At 39.9% G+C, this 11,946-nt stretch overlaps 1 non-coding gene across 1 annotated transcript; it reads right to left on the reverse strand.

Moving 5' to 3' along the window:
* Window positions 1–11,361: 11,361 nt before the first annotated feature.
* LOC122033204 lies at window positions 11,362–11,467 on the reverse strand. The gene has a single exon (XR_006126444.1). It is a non-coding gene; the product is annotated as a small nucleolar RNA R71 (small nucleolar RNA).
* Window positions 11,468–11,946: the final 479 nt, after the last annotated feature.

Below are 11,946 nucleotides of genomic sequence, written 5' to 3' on the forward strand. Positions count from 1 at the left end.
AATAGTTTGCTCTTATGGAAGGCTTCAAGACTCCAACAAACTCAAAGGGCAAAGTTCTCAAGAGGAGCAAGTGGAGCCAAGAGCAAGTCCAAAGGTGCGAGGCCAATGACAAAGTGACCAAGCTTTTGGTCAATTTATTGCCAAGCACCATCCTTTGCAAAATTGGAGAATTTGAAGATGCAAAGGAACTATGGAGCAAATTGGCCAAGCTTCATGAAGAGATCCCCTCCACTGTACAAGATCATGAAGAATCCGGAGAGGGTGACTCTTTGGAGCAAGATCAAGAGGAGGACTCCAAGGTTGAGAGATGCTCAACCTCCGAAGAAGAGGAAATCCAAGAAGCTTCATCCTCAAGGGAATGCACCGAAGGGAACAAGGAGGGAGCATACTCCTTGTTTCATGTTCAAGATGATGAAGCCTCCACCTCTAGGATTGAGGGGGAGCAATTTTTGGTGACGCCGGATCAAGAAGAAGGAGAAGCTTCTACATCCGGGTCAAGTGAAGAAGAAGAAGATGGTGCCACCTCCGAAATTCAAGAAATATCAAATGGAGGAGCAAGTGCCATCCCTATACAAGAAGGTATAAATGTTTCAATTAAAAATAAAAATCATATAATATGTTTTGAGTGTAGGGAAAGTGGGCACTACAAGAGCAAATGCCCTAAATTGGCCAAGAAGAAGGGCCAAGTGGCACAAAAGGGCAAGGAGAAGCCCAAGGAGACCATCCCCGGAACAAAGAAGAGCAAGGAGCACATCGTGTGCTTCTCTTGCAATCAAAAGGGGCATTACCGAAGTCAATGCCCTAAGGGGAAGAAGGTGGTCAAGGCTCATGGAGGAAGCTCTAGTCAAGGGGGAGTCTCTAAGGTAAAGAAGAAGGTAACATTTATTGAGCCTACTCCTTTACATTATGGTAAAAAGCATGATAGTTCTAACTTTTATCATTTTAATGCAATTTACCATAAGAATAGAAAGCATGAGGGCTTTAAGGAAAAACATGTGGCCCTACATGCCAAAACTACCCAACCTAAGGTTAGGAAGGTAGATAGACACTTGGGCAATAACTCTAAAGATTTTAGATACAAGCCCAAGAACAAATATGCTCATGAATCAAATGAAAAATCTAAAACTAAGGACTTAGTGATAGAAAATCAAGTCTTGAGGTCAAGGCTTGATAAAATGGAAAGGACCCTAAAAGGATGGAAAATATCCTAAAAGGGCAAAATGAGCATAGCCTAGGTCTAGGAGCACAAAGGTCATCTAATGGCCATAGAGGTTTGGGATACAAACCAAAGGCTAAGAAGGATGTGCCCTCTTACCATAGAGTTCCATATAGTTATGGAACAAACCCTAGGTCTAGTGGTCAAGCCAAGAATACTAGGGAAGTCATCCCTAAGAGTATTTTTACAATAAATGTGACTAAGACTTCTAAGAAGTCTAAGAAAGTCACAAAGAAAGTTACAAGGGAAGCTATCCCTAGAGTTGACCTAGAAAATGTGACCAAGGCTTCTAAGAAGCCCAACAAGGTCACTAGGAAGGTATGTAGGGAAGTTATCCCTAGTGAGTACCTAGAGCATCCAAGGAGCACCAATAGGTGTTGGGTTCCTAGGAGCATCTTCTCTACCCCATAGATGGGTTAGAGAGTGTCAACTCCGATTAGAAGGGTAGTTAACCCAACTTTGAGGAAATTGACACTCAAGGAGCATTTTCAAGGTTTTAGTTAACCTTTGAAAATGAAATGGAATTATTGATTACTCCTTGAAAGAGTAAAATGTGTCTAATGGTGAAAAATTGATTTTATCTTAAAATGACACAAATTGGGAAAACCTTGAGAAATACCAAGTTGGGATTTTGGTATTCTCTTGAAAATTTAAGGCAATCCGGGCCTTGATTTATGTAATCACTCTTGAGGAAAAATGGAATATGCCAACATTTGAGGACATGTTTATTTTCAATTGGCATACATTAAATCAAGGAAATTAGAAATGCCAATTTAGGCTTTGGCATTCTCTTGTAGCACTTTAGGGCAATCTAGGTTTAAGGTGTAAGTTTAGCTAAGACTTTAAGGATACTTAGATAGTTAATCTAGGTATATTTTATTTATGCTAAATCTTGCCATGATTGTTTGCCCATCATATGCCATGACATCATGTCTAGTTTTGCATTCATGTTTTATTATGAAAAATCCAAAAATACCATGTCATGACATTCATACATCATGTAGTAATAGGATATTTTCTTTTGAAAATTATTTTCTTTTGATGTATGCCATAACATAATCATGTATTAAGTTTAATTCCTTGTAATTAAGGACAAATGGCATTTAACGACACTTATTGACAAGTGACATCCTAGGTGGATGTCTAATATTTCTAAAATGCCTAGATAGATATGCATGATCCCTAGATTAGGGCAAAAACCAAAATCTACATCTCACAAAGACTATAAGGTGACTTGTATGTGATTAGTGCACATTAGATACAAGTGAGATGTTAGGATGATGAACAAAGCTCAAGATGTTGATTTAGTGCATTCTTTTGAGTTTTAGGTTCATCAAAACACATAGTTATGTGTTTTCCCATCATTGGGAAAGCTAATGTACAAGTCATGTGCATTATGCCCAAGGAACATGATGGGATATTGGTTTTGAAAATGTTTTTAAAATGTTTTTGGAAAACCTTGGTGAAGGCTATCTTTTGATAGTAATCACCATTGAATAGTTAGACACAAACTTGAAGAAAAACACTAAAGTTTTTGTAAGTTTTCAAGTTTGTGTCAATCTTTGAAAATATGATGTATTTTCATAGAAAGCTATTTTTCCATGATTAAGTATGCCCTAAATAATGTCTACACGAAATTTCATGATTTTTTGATTTTTGTAGAATTTTCTAGGGGTTTCTGAAGTTGACTGAAATGGAATTTCAGCAACTATCAGAGCTCCGATCGATCCATGGATCGATTGGAGTGCCCGAATCGATCCGTGGATCGATTCAGAAGGCAAGTCTCCCGCGAGCAAAAGCTCGCTGGATCGATCAGCCGATCGATCCAGGTAGTCTGAATCGATCAGTGGATCGATTCATAAAGGTTCAATCGATTGGAACCCAACTCCAATCGATCCAAGTTGCTGATTTTGACTGGGAAAGCCTGATTTCAGCATCTTTAAACCTAATTTAGTCTAGATAACCTTTCCAAACCCCTAAAATACATTTGTATACATAAAAAGGGTGTTTTTATGTGAAAACAAGGATGGATTGGTTAAGGAAGGCTTCATTGAAGTTTAGGTTGAGGTTTGTTTCAAATTTTGAGTATTTGAACCTCAAAACTTCTAAATTTGGGTTTCCTAAAGGTTTAGGGATTCCAAGTCATTGTTGGTGCAATGACAGAAGTCACCACCATGTCTTTAGGGGAGGGACTCTTTAAAGACATGAAAAATTACTTTTCATGAACCTTGGAAGGTGGTTAACCTTCTTTACAGAAAATGCTCATGTATGAGCTTTTGAACTTGAAATGGGGAGTGGATATCCTCATTATTTCAAGTGGGAACTCAAGTGGTTAGATAATGCTCAAGGTTGGGTATTTGTCTACATTGAGGGAGAAGTTAAGGATAAATGAAGGGTATGGGACCTTCATTATCGTGTTGATCACAACGAGTGATGTTGTGAACAATGATGAGTAACTCTTCAGGGGGAGAGTCGTCAACAAATGGATTTGTTGATGTGTACCCGAAATTGGGGCATGGGTTGATGTATGCCCAAAGATGGGTTGATGTGTGCCAATAGGGGGAGAATGAAAGGACCTATGAATGGGTGTAAGTTAGGCTTTCATTACCTAGAGGGAGTGTGCCCTCGTAGGGGGAGAATGAAGAGCTTAATTTATATGTTCATTACCTAGTGGCATGAAGATTGAGGCTATAGGATTAGCCTAACTTACATGTGGTATTGTAAGTGTTATTGTGGTATTGTCAAACATCAAAAAGGGGGAGATTGTTGGTGCAACATCCCTCAGGTCAAGGTTGACCTGGGTGACCAAGCTGAGTCTTGGTTTGAGTTTAGATGTTTGACAATAAGAAATTGATTGAAGAAGAGTCAAGTAGGTCAAGGTTGACCGGATACTTGACAGGGAAGTCCTGGTGAGTGAAACCAGGTGAAAACCCTAGTGAGTGAAGCTAGGTGAAAGTCCTGGTGAGTGAAGCCAGGCAGAAGGAAAACCCTAGTGAGTGAAGCTAGGTGAAAGTCCTGGTGAGTGAAGCCAGGCAGAAGGAAAACCCTAGTGAGTGAAGCTAGGTGAAAGTCCTGGTGAGTGAAGCCGGAGGAAAACCCTAGTGAGTGAAGCTAGGTGAAAGTCCTGGTGAGTGAAGCCAGGTGAAAGCCCTAGTGAGTGAAGCTAGGCAGAAGGAAAACCCTAGTGAGTGAAGCTAGGTGAAAGTCCTGGTGAGTGAAGCCAGGTGAAAGCCCTAGTGAGTGAAGCTAGGCAGATGGAAAACCCTAGTGAGTGAAGCTAGGTGAAAGTCCTGGTGAGTGAAGCCAGGCAAGGGAAAATCCAGATGGATCAAGGATGATCGGACATCTGGTGTTGGGAAGTCCAAGTAGGTCAAGGGAGTGACCAGATACTTGGCATGAATAGAAAAGTCTAAGTGGGTCAAAGGAATTGACCAGACACTTGGTGGGAAGTCCTAGCAGGTCAAAGGAGTGACCAGATGCTAGGCATGATGTACCAACAGGTCAAGGTTGACTGGATGTTGGTTTGAGAGGCTTGGAACTTGGTTTTGGGCAAAAACCAAGTGTTGGATCGATCAGTGGATCGATCCGGCCTTCCAAGCGAGCAGAGCTCGGATCGATCCGTGGATCGATCCGGATGTTCAATCGATCGGTGGATCGATTGGGATGCGGCCGCGCGATAAGCGCCGGATCGATCCGTGGATCGATCGGCAGCTAGCGATAGGCGCTGGATCGATCCGTGGATCGATCCAAAGCCTCCCGATCGATTGGGAACATTGAATCGATCGAGATCCGACCGTTGGCGTCGATAAAGGCCGCAGTGTTCATTTCCTTGGCATCTCTTCTCCGATTCACTCCAGATTTCTCGCCAGCTCCTCAACAACTCAAGCTCAGATCGCCAGTTCTTGAAGGATCTTGGAAGTTTTCCAAGTCAAGAGGCGGATCAAAGCCAAGAAGAGAAGCTAGGGTTAGGGTTTATACTCATTGTAAGCTTATAAGCTTGTATTTCTTGTATCCTTTCCCTCTCTTCTTGTATTGAGTCTTGTAGGGCTTCTCCGCCCTTGGTAGTTACCATAAAGGAGAGTTTTATTTAGTGGAGGGTGTGTGTGTTGGTGTGGATCCTTGGATTAGTCACCTCTTGTGAGGTGGATACCAAGTAAACCAACCGTGTTAGCGTTGTGTGATTGTTTCTGTATTTTCCGCTGCACATCTTTGAAGGAACAAGCAACGCCGAGCACCGAGCGAACGCGACGAGCTATTCACCCCCCCCCTCTAGCTACTTTTGGTCCTAACACTGACCACTCGCGACATAGTGATGATGCTTCCTTTTTATTCCTTTCTCCTTTATGGATTATGTCATAGAGTAGATATAGACTTTGGTTTGCATATATTTCACACCATCCTCTATTCAGCTGGTATTACCACTAGTCAGCAAATGCACATGCATTATTGTAATATTTTGACCGCCTATATAACCTCATTGGGCATTGATGTCACTGTAAGTGATGTTAGAACCCTAACTAAGTTTGACATGGTCAGCACTAGGAACTTTTCCTTAGGTGGTGTTGGGATTTTAGAGCCGCAAAAAAACCACTTTTTGCATTGCGGAAACCTCGAAATCTCATGCCACCGGATCCGTGTGAATATTAAATTTTCATGTACGTGTTTTCTAATCCTAGATCTACTTTAGATCTACAAGTTTAGAAGTTTATACCTTTGATGTGAAGCCCTTCGCTTATCCCGCTCGTCCAAGAAGATGCCGGATCACAAGGGTGTCAAGTGAACACCCCTCTATGTGTATCCACACGAACAATTAGATGGAGAAGAAACCTTAAAGTGTGCTAGCACTCTTTAAGGGTTTCGGCCAAGGAGGAGGAGAGGGAGAGAAGAAGAAGCAAGGAGGAATAATGATCGATTATAAACTAAGAGTAAAAAATGGCTTAAGTATTTTCATCTAATGAAAATACTTAATGCTCATTAACACCATTAATGAGCCTCATTAATGAGCCTTAATGAGTATTTAATATTCTTCATTAAATGGCCATTATGAAACTCATTCGAAATTTGAATCTAAAATTTAAATTGAATTCCATTTATCATTTAATTCAAAATTCAATGAATATCATCATTAAGCCTCACTTGAGTCTAACTCAAGTCTAGCCTCACTTGAGTCTAACTCAAGTCTAGCCTCACTTGAGTCTAACTCAATTCTAACTCAATCGAGTCTTACTCAATTAATCTAATTTGGATTACTCTTAATCCAATTTGGTTCATCACATGAACCTAATCCTCTTGGTTCATCAAATGAACCTAATCTCCATCTAATTTCCCTTTGTATGTGACCCTATAGGTTCTTGTAATGTTGGCAATGCTCCTAAACCCATTTAGAAGCATAAGTAATGAGCGGTATCTAGCAACACATTATTACTACCCAAGTTACAAGAATGTTGAGAGCCAACATCACCTTGTGACTACTAATTGTGACTCTTCACAATATATGACAAGTGCCCTTCTATCCTTGACATCTAGATTGATCAATTTGAGGCATAGACTGTGTCATCCTCTAATCAATCTAAATATTGAACTCCAAGTAGACTCACTAAATCAAATGAGCTCAATATCTCATATTGACTCATTTAGGCATGACCATGAACTTAGTGGTCTCACTCTATCAAGAATAACGATGTCACTCTCGTTATATAGGAGGGATAGATCTCATCTCATCATTCACATCCCTCCGCATAATTTGTTACATACTCAGTAATCGCCTTTATAGTCCACCCATTTACGGGTGACGTTTGACGTTGCCAAAGTGTGTAACTCCTTATGTAGGGACCATGGTGACTTCAGGTCTAAGGACTAATAGTCATACTAATAGCCACATGAGAAAGTATATGACACTCATATAACGATCCATGATACTTTCTCATGGCGGGTTATTCAGTATACATTCTCCAATGCATACCCATGTGTCAACTTAATATCCCTATATCCATGGCTTGTGAGATCATGTCATCGAGTTGACCTACATGCTAGTCTCATCGCATTAACATTGCCCCTGAATGTTAATACTTGACTAGGAATGATTAAGAGTAGTGTTCTCTATATCATCTCACTATCGATTCAACCAATCGATTGATATAGATAAGAACCTTCTACTCAAGGATGCTATTATACTTAGTTATTTGGCACCAATACAAGTAAGTATAATAACCAAAACAAATGCCTTTATATACATAAGAATATGATACAATGAGTCAATATAACAATCTTCATATGATTGGCTCTAGGGCTCTAACTAACAATCTTCCACTAGTACTAGTGTCAATCAGTGTTGTAACACACAGGATCCCTAGAAATTTTACATAAATTTATGCATGGTTAAATAGGTTTCATGTGGACTCTTCTTTAAAAAAAAAAGAACCAAAAAGAGGCATGACCAAGGATTGAACCTTGGACCTCTTAGTAAATGGTTCCATGTTATAACCAGTAGCCCCAGTAGGGGTGTGCTGTTATGAAAAGAGGGAAATTATGGTTAAAAGTAAGGAAAGTGAAGACTCTCTTCACTAAGAAGGAGAAGTCCAAGTTTCCTTTTTCTTCTTACAATGAAAAGAGAGTTTTGCTTTCTCCCTTCATTTAGGATGAATAAAGGAAAAGGGAAGAAAAAGTTCATTTTTCCTTCTTCATTTCATTTGGAATAAAAGAAGAAATGGAAAGAGTTTTATTCTTACTTCACTGGATTCATCTGGGGTTGGTTTCCCTTCATCGATGCGATTTTGATACACTTTGCCCTTCATAGCTTGCCATCAGTGCTAACCCGACATATTCTTGTATCTCAGACTCAGATGATGAACTATCGTACCAAGTATCTTTTAGATTCTTGTGCTTCTTGAGTTCTGGGCAATCCTCTTTTAAGTGTCCTTCCTTTTGACACTGGTAGCAACGAACCCATTTTCTATTTCTTGGATTCTCCTTATTATGCATTTCTTTTAATTTATTAGATCTAAAAAACTTTTTAAAATTCCTTACCATATAGGCTTCTTGATCTTCTTCTGAATCTGACTTGGGTTCATCCTTCTTGGTTGCACTTAGCGCCATAATCTGGCTTGATTCCTTTGTTGTCCCTGCACATCTGGTTTCATGTAATTCAAGAGTAGAAAATAACTCCTTTAGGGTACTTACCTCCATATCCTTTGAAATGTAGCAGGCATCGATAATTGATGTCCATTCTGGAGTTCTGGGAAAAGCGTTGAGTGCATAGCATATGGTGTCCTGGTTGGTTACCGTTTCACAGAGATTTTCAAGTCCAGTAATTAACTCTTTTACCTTTGCGTGTAGGTTCAGGAATTTTTCCTAGAGTTCTTTGGCCGACGAGTAGCTTCCGATGCGGTTGACTTCTTGAGGCGGCAGCACGCTCAGCAAGTGATATTCCGCCCGGTTGTTTGCAACGGAATCATTTTGTTCCTTCTTTGTTCGACGACTCTCTTCTTTTTCTTCTCCATTCTGATTCATAGGAGCTACAAAACCATATTTTATAATTAGACGAATTTTGAAATCGGTTTTCAAAAATACCTCCATACGATGCTTCCAGTGTGCGAAGTCCCCCTCGAATTTTGATGGAATGATGCTTGGTCCGGCCATTGGTTGCTTGCTTCGGTCGGCGGTTAGTCCTTCTGAAGCGTCCTCGCTCTGATACCACTTGTTGGTCCCTTTGGAGGTCGGCAAAAGGGGAGGAGTGAATTGCCAATTTACTTGGTTACAACTGGGGAGGTTGTTAATCCAAGGCAGATGAAATCCGTACTAAAAAAGATCTTCTCTGGGCGAAGAAGCCTCTTACAACGTTGATGATGTGCGTAGATTATATACTCTTTTATGCATATTTTTATGCACATTTACATACTTTGAGCATGTTTTATCTATGCACTTTTATACTTCCAGCTTTCCTTTTAGCATATTTACACTTTTGGTTCGGAGATATGCTTTTTGTGCATTTTCTGTACACAGGTGTCGAAATTGGTGAAGATTATGCGTCCTCGGGCAAGCTTGGAAGGAATTGAAGGGAGAGAGCATCAGGCCGTGTACCACACACGGTCGTGTAGTTTTAACAGGAAGGGAAGAGGACATGGCCGTGTGAATCTCACACGGCCATGTCTTGATTTGAAGAAATTAGAGCAGATGTCTTACATGGCCGTGTAGATCTACACGGCCGTGTGAGGTTTCTAGAGGCCAAGCAGGTGGTGGCTGTGTGCACCACACGGCCGTGTAGCATTTCCAGAGAACAGAAGGGTCCTGGCCGTGTGCACCACATGGCCGTGTGAATCTCACACGGCCGTGTCATGGGGTCGTGTGGCGCCCGATTCCTCCTCTATTTAAACCCTCCTTCATAAATTGAAAGGGGATCTCTCCCCCTTTGGGAGAAGGCAAGATTTGGTGGTATCCTCCCATTCTTGGGAGGATTTCTGGGCGATTCTTGACGATTTCGACTCCGGAGCGAGGATTGGATCCGAAGATGAGGCTTCTTCGTAGATAAGTTTTCTCTTTCCCCCTTTTCTTGGTTTCATGGATTGGGGATTTAAGAAATGCTTGTAATCTTTATTTCTTCAGGTATTCTTCCTCGATTCATGGAGTAGATCTTGTATTCTAGGATTAAGGGAGTATTTGTATGATGGATTGATGAAATCTCTTATGGATTTGCCAATTTCTTGTTTCAATGACATTGTCTTGCTTGTATCAATTAGATCTTGAATGATTAATGGTGATTTGTGCTTAATTCTCATTCTTGATTGATTGTTTGGATTTCTTGTGGACTTTGTAAAGATAAACTCTCACTCGATCATCCGAGGGATCCACGTGACAAGTGCATGCCCGTGTAAGGACGTTTGAGAGATAATCTTGAAGAGGAAATAGGAATATTCAAGAGAGTAGGATGGATCTTGTGATTAATTTCTTGTATCTTGATAGATTAATAAGTTGTGGGCTTCTATGTTGATATCCGAGGAAGGCATAGTAATAGGTGCGCTTCTGTGTAAGGACAACATAGGTTCACGTCTAATTGATCATATTTAGATACATTTCTCAGTCCTTAGCCGGTTATCTATTGCAAGAGAGAACTGCCAACTTTCTACAAGTGTTTGGCAATTGAGGGATAAGAATTGGTGAACCATTTACATTCAAGAAATCTTACAAAGAAACCGAAACTCCTAGAATCTCCCTTTATCATAACCCAAAACACTAAACTCTTGTTTGTTGATCTTTAATATTAGATTTGTTTACCTTCACTTTGCATTTGAAACAATTGGATAGTTGTTTAGCTAATTCGCATTGCGACATTTCTAGTGCTTATTCCAGTCCCTATGGATACGATAATCTTTTATATTACTTGCGACATTTCCGTACACTTGCGGAGCGTAACAAGTTTTTGGCGCCGTTGCCGGGGACTGCGCTATAACATTAGGAATTATCAATTAAGTTAGACTAAACATAACATTTGTTTTCCTTTCATATTGCATAGTTGTAACTAATCATTAGATTTCTGTTTTTACTTTCTTGTATAACTTTTACTTCTTGTTAATTCTTTTTGTACAAATTCAATTCTGCATTTTTTATTCTTTTATTTTTTTCTTTTTCTGTTGAATTGTCATTTGCTATCTTGTTCTTGTGTATGCGAAGATCTAACTTTGCAGGGGAATTCTTTCCTTTTGACCCTGAGATTGATAGAACTTTCCATAAAAGAAGAATTCTGCAAAGGCAAATTGAAGAACAGGAACATTTGAACATGGCGAATAGACCACTCAAGGATTATGCAGCACCTTATGCAAGAGGTTTTCGATCTAGTATTTCAAGACCTTCAATGGAAGCTAATAACTTTGAGATCAAACCCACAATTATATCTATGGTGCAGCAGAACCAATTTGGTGGACGACCTCATGAAGACCCCAATCGACACTTAGAGGTCTTTTATGAAATATGTGGTACCATGAAAATGAATGGAGTTCCTTCAGAAGCAGTTAGATTATTAATATTTGGGTTTTCTTTAAGAGATAGGGCAAAGCAATGGCTGAATTCTTTGGTCCCTAATAGCATCACCACTTGGGAGCAGTGTGAGCAACAGTTTCTTGATAAATTCTATCCACCAAGCAAAACAGCTCATATGAGGAATTTAATTGCAAGCTTCAAGCAAACTGACTCAGAATCTCTTTTTGAAGCATGAGATAGATATAATAGTATGCTCAGACAATGCCCACATCATGGGTTGGAAAGATGGTTAGTGTTGCACACTTTTTATAATGGTATCAACTATCATACCAAAGTGTCCCTTGATTCAGCTGCTGGAGGGGCACTTATGAATAAAAGTTTAGATGAAGCTGAAGAAATTATTGACAGTGTAGCACAAAATCATCATCAATGGGCAAATGAAAGAAATGGTGGCTATTCTTCTGTAAACCCAACAATTAAAGCATCAGGGAAGTTTGATGTAGATGCAGTCACTCTTTTGTCTGCAAAATTGGATGCTCTTATAAAGAAATTTGAGAATATGGGGACTAGTGCTAATATGGTCAATGCTATTAGTACATCTTGTGAAGTATGTGGGAGTTCAGAGCACTCAAATGACTCATGTCCATTGGGAGCTATCACTGCACAAATCAATCAACTGGAACAATGTGATGCAATCATGAGTTACAATCAAAGGCAGAACAACCCATACTCAAATACTTATAACCCTGGATGGAAGA

The sequence above is a fragment of the Zingiber officinale genome, chromosome 11A, assembly GCF_018446385.1.
Source record: "Zingiber officinale cultivar Zhangliang chromosome 11A, Zo_v1.1, whole genome shotgun sequence".
In the NCBI taxonomy this organism is placed as follows: domain Eukaryota; kingdom Viridiplantae; phylum Streptophyta; class Magnoliopsida; order Zingiberales; family Zingiberaceae; genus Zingiber; species Zingiber officinale.